Raw genomic sequence first — 7,326 nt, forward strand, 5'->3', positions numbered from 1 at the left:
TGCTCTACTAAATCTCAAAAAGTCATCTTAGTAACATTACACTGGATAAAATGTAAGATTGCTACCCCCTCATGTTCCTTGACAATATTGCACTGACCAGATTATTTCTATAACCCTGATGATGGCAAGGAGAGCATCTCTGAGACAGGTGTCTAAGAATGAAAGCTGCATTCAATGAGTAAGTTATAGAATCAACAGCTCCCCAGAATACTCCCTGAATGACCTTGGAAAAGTCACACCCAGCCCTGCTCTGAGATTCAGTTTGTCACTGAAGAAATCACTGAACAGATTGGAATAGATAATCTTTAACAGCACTTTCCAAGTTTGTGATTTTGAGTCACTATTTACACATGTGGTATGATTATTCAGAGGCAGCATGCATCACAGACAGAAAGCTGAATCCAGAATTCCAAGACGTGGGTTCTGGACCTACCATTACTACAAAATGGCTCAGTGACCTCAGACAAGTCACTTAGCCTCTCAAGGTCACAGGCAACTCTCTCAATTCAGTTGTTTTCATTTGTGTCCAACTCTTCACGACCTCATTTTGGGTTGCTTTGGCAAAAATACTTAAGTGGTTCGCCATTTCCTTCTCCAGCTCATTTTACTGAAGTGGATTTTTATTCATTTTACTCATTTACAAAAAACTGAGGCAGAGTTAAATGACTTGCCCAGCGTCACTTAGCTGAAGGTGCAGAAAATGTCATATAGTTTACAAAGTAAAAACAGCTATATATACAGATATTCAACACTTCTTATGTCCCACAGAAACCTATCTTCTTTATAAAACTGTTACTCCCAGCACCGATTCACTAGGAGTGGTAAGTTTTCTGGGCTACTCTTCAACAAAACCAGTGAATAATCTAAAGTCATGATCGGCTAGTTATGGCCCCAAAAGAGAAGACGTTACTGTTAGACGGATCAATAGATAATTGTTTGCCCAATATAGAAGATTCTACCATATTCTGAGTTTCTGTTTCCTCAGATCTATAAAAAGAGTTGAATTACATGACCTAGTTTAAGATTCCTTCTGATGTTAAATCTATGGTTGCATGGGATGGGGGCCAGACTTGTGATTTCTTTGGTTCATGAACCTGCCAGAGGAGTGGACTTTTCAGGTCAGCACTTTTTGTGTAATATATAGTCTTAAAGAATGGCAGAGCATTGAATGATTAAATGAATTGTCCAGAGACTCACAACCATTATGTGTCAGAGACAGAACCAGATCCCAGATCGTGGCTTCCAGGTCAGCCTTCCATCCATCACACTGTGCTGCCTCTACAATCTTATACTTCCCCTCGAGTGGCCACATCTGTACTATAGTTCTTGATGTTGATTCATGCCTTATATGGAAAACTGTTTCCATAATCTGCATTTACACTTTGTTGATGTTAGGGTGAAGTTAGTTTGTGAAGTTAGGGTGAAGTCAGCTCCTTCTATTCATATCATTAAAGCTTTGCATTTGTATGTGTTCTATTTTCCAAATATTTCTTTCCAATGACACTATAAGGAAAATAACTCTCTGGAAAATCTGCCTGTCTCTTTCTTGCTCTGTCTCTGACTGTCTATGTCTCTGTCTCTCTCTAGATTCTGTCTTTCTGCCTCTGTCTCTTTATTTTGTATCTCTCTTGCTCCCTCTCTCTGTCTCTCTCACTCATTTTGTTTTGCCCAACACAGCCTGGGTAATGGCAGAACTTCAGTAACCCTTAACGCTGCCTTACTAATGATGTGTAGCTTAATGTGCCTGGCCATGTTATACTTTACACCTTCATAGTTCACAGGTGTAGTAACCAGAGATGTCCAACGACATTGCTGTAAGGCCTTAAATGGATCCTTTCAAAATTGAAAACTTCTTGTTGCTTTGTTCCAAAAGAACTGAATCCTTTTGAGAAATGTTTTTAAACATTACCCTGTATACTTAGACACGTGCAAATAGAATTATCATTAGCAACATTGCTTTTCTTCATCCTTACCCTAAAAAGTATTTAGGTACCACAAGCCAGGGACTAGGTACTTGGGACAATAGCAAAATATTTGCTCCTATCATACACTAAATGTCCCTTTTGTTGCACATTCATGGAGTGATTTCCCCAGAATGTGGACATTTTTAGAGATGCTAAACAAAATCCCATGGCTAATACCTTCCTCTGAGGTTACTGTCAGTCATCCTGACTTTTGTCTTGTCACTGGACTTCAATGATTCTGGAAGAAGCAACTCTGGTGACTGTGCAGCTCTGCCTCACTTTAATCCAATTCACAGGCAAGACAAGACATCCCCCTGTGAAGTCAAAAGTCCTCTTCAAAAAACAAATAACAATCTTCCATTTATTCTAAATATATCTTATATATTGGCTCCCCCATGAGACTATAGCTGTCTGTTTGTCCTTATATAACAGCATTTTAAAGTTTGCATAGCACTTTACATATTCTATCTCAATTATTTCTTATAACAACTCTGGGAGATAAGTTCAATTGTTATTTACTTTTGATAAGGGAGATTAAGGCTGAGACAGGTTCAATGACTTGCCCAGAGTCACAGGGCTAGCAAGTTTCTGAGGCAGGATTAGAACTCAGGTCTTCCTCACTCCAAGTCTAACACTCCATGTACTTACTGTACCACCTAGCTGCTCTTTAGAATGTGAAGTCCTTCAGAGCTTTTCCTGCTCTTTGTATCCTGAGCATTCAGTGGGGTATTTGGCACATAGCATGTACTTAAAAATGCTTGTTGACTGAAAGATGATAGTAATAGTGCCTTTAACTTTAAGGTATGTCAAAAAAAATTTATTTTTTTTAATATTTTATTATTTAAACAAAAATATTTTAAAAATGCAAATACAACTGAGGCAGGATTAAAATACAGCTATTCTCACTCCAAATCTAGTACTCTATGCACTTAAGAGTTTGCTGGAATGCAAATTTTTTAGTGGCTTTTCCTTTTCCTTGTATTCCCAGCACTTAGCATATTTGTGGCTTTTATAATTGCATTTAAGTTATTATTATGTGACAGAATGCTACTGTGCTAGAAGAAATGATGAACTGGAAGCATGGAAAAACATGGAAAGACTTGGATGAAATAATGAAGAGTGAAATGAGCAGAGCTAAGAGAACATTAAATACAGTAACAGTAATATTATTCAAAGAATAACCATGAACAACAAAGCTTTTCTGAGTATTAGAAATCCTCAAATCAATAACAAAAGATTTATAAAGGAAAAGGCTATCCACCTCCAGAGAAAGAACTGATAAACAGAAGCAATGTATAGCATAGTTTTACTAGAGAAAGGATGTTTTTACTAGATGTATATATATATATATTTGTGAACGTGTGTATGTATATATGCATATATGTATAGGTTTTTTTTTATACATATCTGTGTTTAACAATACCCTTCTCTAGTGCAAGATGGGGAGAAAGAGAGGGAGATAGTTTGGAACTTAAAGTGTAACAAAAATAAATAAATTTAATTTAAAAATAAATAAATTATTGCTATTATGGTTGGTGTTATTATTTCCAATGTCAAGATGGACCTGTGGGGAAGATCTGGTAACAAATACTCCTGCACTGTAGGTGTATAGAACCAGAGTAATGAATGGGGGGGAAACATCACAACTATAAAAATATTCCAGTCCAGGTAAAGCAAGAAAATTGTAGCTAGTAACAAAGTTGCTTTTTCCTACAAGTAAAAGAAGCAATTGCCCCAACTCTCTGCATAAAAGATGGATGATGTCATTAATTTTTTTTAAGGTAGACGTCATCCTTCTTGTTCAAACTGAGAAGTCCATATAATTATTTACAGGGACTTAGCATGTTACAAATATTATTTCACTTGACCTTCACACCAGCCTTATGAACTAAGTATTGCATCAGTGACTATCTCTACAACACTCAAAATCACACAGCCAGTAAATAGTACCACATGCTGAGACTTGAACCCAGAGCTTCTAACTCTAAGACCATTGTTATTTCCGTATACTCAACAGCCCTAAATTTTTCCCATGGTCAGCCAGTTTAACAATGATAACCAAGTAATTCTTCCTGAAACAGAAACTATTTTGAGATTCTCTTTCCAATAAATATTCGTTAGCTGCTCTGGGTAATGTTTTTTGTGTTGTTTTTTTAAAGAATTAAGGCTGATGGAAATCTTGTTGTGGGTCAATTGTTTTCAGTTGTCTCCAGTTGTGTCCAACTCCTTGTGACTCCATTTGGGTTTTTCTTGGCCAAGATAATGAGGGGGTTCACCACTTCCTTCTCCAGCTCAATTTACAGATGAAGAAATGTTGGCAAACAGGGTTAAGTGACTTGCCCAGGATCACACACCTAGAAAGTGTCTGAAGCCAGATTTGAACTCAGGAAGATGAGCCTTTCTGACCCTAGACCTGGCACTCTATGCATTGAGTCAGCAAATAACTGAGACTTAGGGTTGTTGGACTTATAAATTAGCTCAGTTTTCATGAAAATTGAATTTCACCACATCCTTTAAAATTCCAGATGAAGAGACAGTATATGAGCTGGATTTGAATGAGCCACCTATCTACCTCCTACCACTGATGTGACCTAATAACACATAACATGGTCAGGAAGGCCCTGGTTCCAGACCTGTCTCGGGCACTTGCTAGCTGAATGACTCTAGATAAGTTACTTAACTGCTACTTGCCTCAGTTTCCTCATCTGTAAAATGAGGATAACAGCACCTACCACTCAGGGTTATTGCCAAATGAGGATGAAATGCAAAAACTGTAAAGCACTTAGCACAGTGACTGGCGCATACTATATAAATGTTAGCTATCATTATTATTAGCTATTATTAATTCCGGGCCTGGAAGTCACAGGTTCACCCACCACTGTTCCAGGGCATCTGCATGGTGCCCTCTAGTGGCTATAAGCCGCAAATGTAGCTTGGTAGCCAAGAGAGAACACTCAGGAGAATTTTAGTTTTCATGAAACTGAACCTTCCGATACGTTTTACATGATTGCACATGTATAACCTATATCCATTTGTCTGCTTGTCTTGGAGAGAGGGGAGAAAAATTTGGAAATCAAAATCTTAAAAAAAAACAAAAAACAAAAAGAATGTTGAAAATTGTCTTTATGTGTAGTTGGAAAAAATAAAATACTATTTCTGAAATGAAAAAAAAAAGAAACTTTCCAGATGGCAAAACTCAGGTCTTGAGGCCTTTGCTCAAGGATACACTGAATTAGTGTTGCAGAAATTTGCAATTAGCCTAAAAGGTGACTATGAACTATCCAAGCTCAGAGATTCCACTGCCTGGATTGAATAGACTATTATACCTCTGTAGGAATATTTAAAATTCTGAGAAGCATTGACAGGATAAAAATCAGTAGAACCAGGAAAACAATATGTTAAAGGTAACTACAAAGTAAAGGAACTACAAAACACCCATCAGATGTCATTAATTATAATGACCAAGTCTGGCCCCAGAGGTAAGAAAACAGGGCGGGGGAAGAAGGGTTACAGATGTGGAACATTGTATATGCCAATCAATCTGTTGATGTGTTGGGTTTTGCTGAATTACCTTTTATTCTTCTATCTCTTTTTAATTCTTTGTTAGAAGGAAGGATAGTCCTCTGGGAGGGGAAGGCAGGCATGGATTCAGAAATGAATAATGAATGTAATGTAAAAGTCAAAAATATTCAAAATTAAGAAATGGTGTCTATGACGAATTCTGAGAAACACAAGCAGACAACTGATGGAAGAGAGATGTAAGTAAAACCAGGAAAACATACACAATGACAAACAAAGAGCACAAAATGAATTGTAAGCTTAGTCCCCAGAGAAAATTAAGCTCCCTCCCCTCATTGTCAAGATGTGCTAGTGTCGGTGTAAAATATCCTGTCAGATGTGGTTTTAATTACTCTTAATTTTTTTCCTTTTTTTATTCTCTGTTATAAGGGATGACTAGTTATGTTTCATTTTGTTCTAAGGGAGAGCATGACCAGCTAAGTTTCCTTCTTTTTAATATTAAAGATAAAAGAAAGAAGGAAAAAAAGGTCAAAATTAGAAGAAAAAAAGTTTGATGTTTTAGGGCTGGAGTAACAACTCATATTTTCTGACTATCAAGATCAGAGTTTTTCTCACTGCCCCATAAACAGGGGCCTAGTATCCAAGGTGGATCCTAAGGAACCGAAGGGATAAGCAGCTGAGGAAGTTAGGTATTGGCAGATAGGCTATGTGGTTTTCTTCTGGGGTAGGAGTGGGGCAGGGTAGGGGAGGTTGGGTCTTGTGTTTTTGAGGAAGTTGAGTTTTGAGATTGGAAAGAACCATAGTCTGAGTTCATCTGGTAGTCCAGATTTCTTCTCCTTGCCTCTATCATCCCATATCCCATAAACAGCTCTTCAAATCCCAGCTTTCTCCAAGAAACTTTATAGAATTAGTAAGAAGAAATGGGCAATGGCTTTCTCTTTTAACCCCCTAATCTGGCAGATCCAGAACCTCATAGCACTTGGCCCTCTACTACTTTTATTTATTACATACAGAGGATATAAAATTTATTTGTGATTTCTAAGTAGGGATGTCTGACTTACACATTCTACACTGAAATGCAGAGACAATAGCACAGAAAAGTGGGCTGTAAGTTGTCAAGTTCTATGCAAATACGATGGGATTACAATACAATACAATTTATCAATTAGATAAATAAACCATGTGGCAACTGTGCCCAGAAACATCAGGCATGAGGAGGAATCTCCTTGAGTTCATTTACTGAACTTCGAAATCAGGGCAAGCAAAAATATTTCCTGTCTTGGGCATTTTTCTCCCACTGTTTATATGTGTACGTTTGTGTCTGCACAGCGTGTCTGACTGGAAGCCTGCCCACAGGCAAGGGCCTGCCTGTGTCTCTGTCACTCACTCTCAGTGACACAGCTACTTTGTGTGGTAGATGACAAAATTTCCTTAAAGGGAAGGCAGAAGGAAGAGGGAAGGGAGAAGGGAAAGGAGAGGGGAGGTGAAGGGAGGGAAGGAGAGGGGAGAGGAGGGATTAAGGTGAAGGAAATCCAAGAGATCTGAGCTCCCACCCAAATCTTGGCCTCCCTCCTCTCAGACCCTTCTCTTCCAGGCACAAGCTTGTTGGGGTATGGGAAAATGGTCCAAGACTGGGCCCTAGGGTGCCAAGCTGACTAGCCCCCTCATTCTGGAGAGACATAGACCCCTGTGTTCTCCAGGAAGCCCAGCAGGAGTGAGAGCTGAGGTGCCAGGGATGGATGCCAAACTTTTGGAGGCTTGAGCCCAGCCTCTGACTCCTTTAATACAGGCATCTTGGGAGTCCAGCCAGGAGGTGGGGGGGTCTGGGATCTTACCTGGATTT

The sequence above is a fragment of the Notamacropus eugenii genome, chromosome 6 (assembly GCF_028372415.1).
Source record: "Notamacropus eugenii isolate mMacEug1 chromosome 6, mMacEug1.pri_v2, whole genome shotgun sequence".
Taxonomy (NCBI): domain Eukaryota; kingdom Metazoa; phylum Chordata; class Mammalia; order Diprotodontia; family Macropodidae; genus Notamacropus; species Notamacropus eugenii.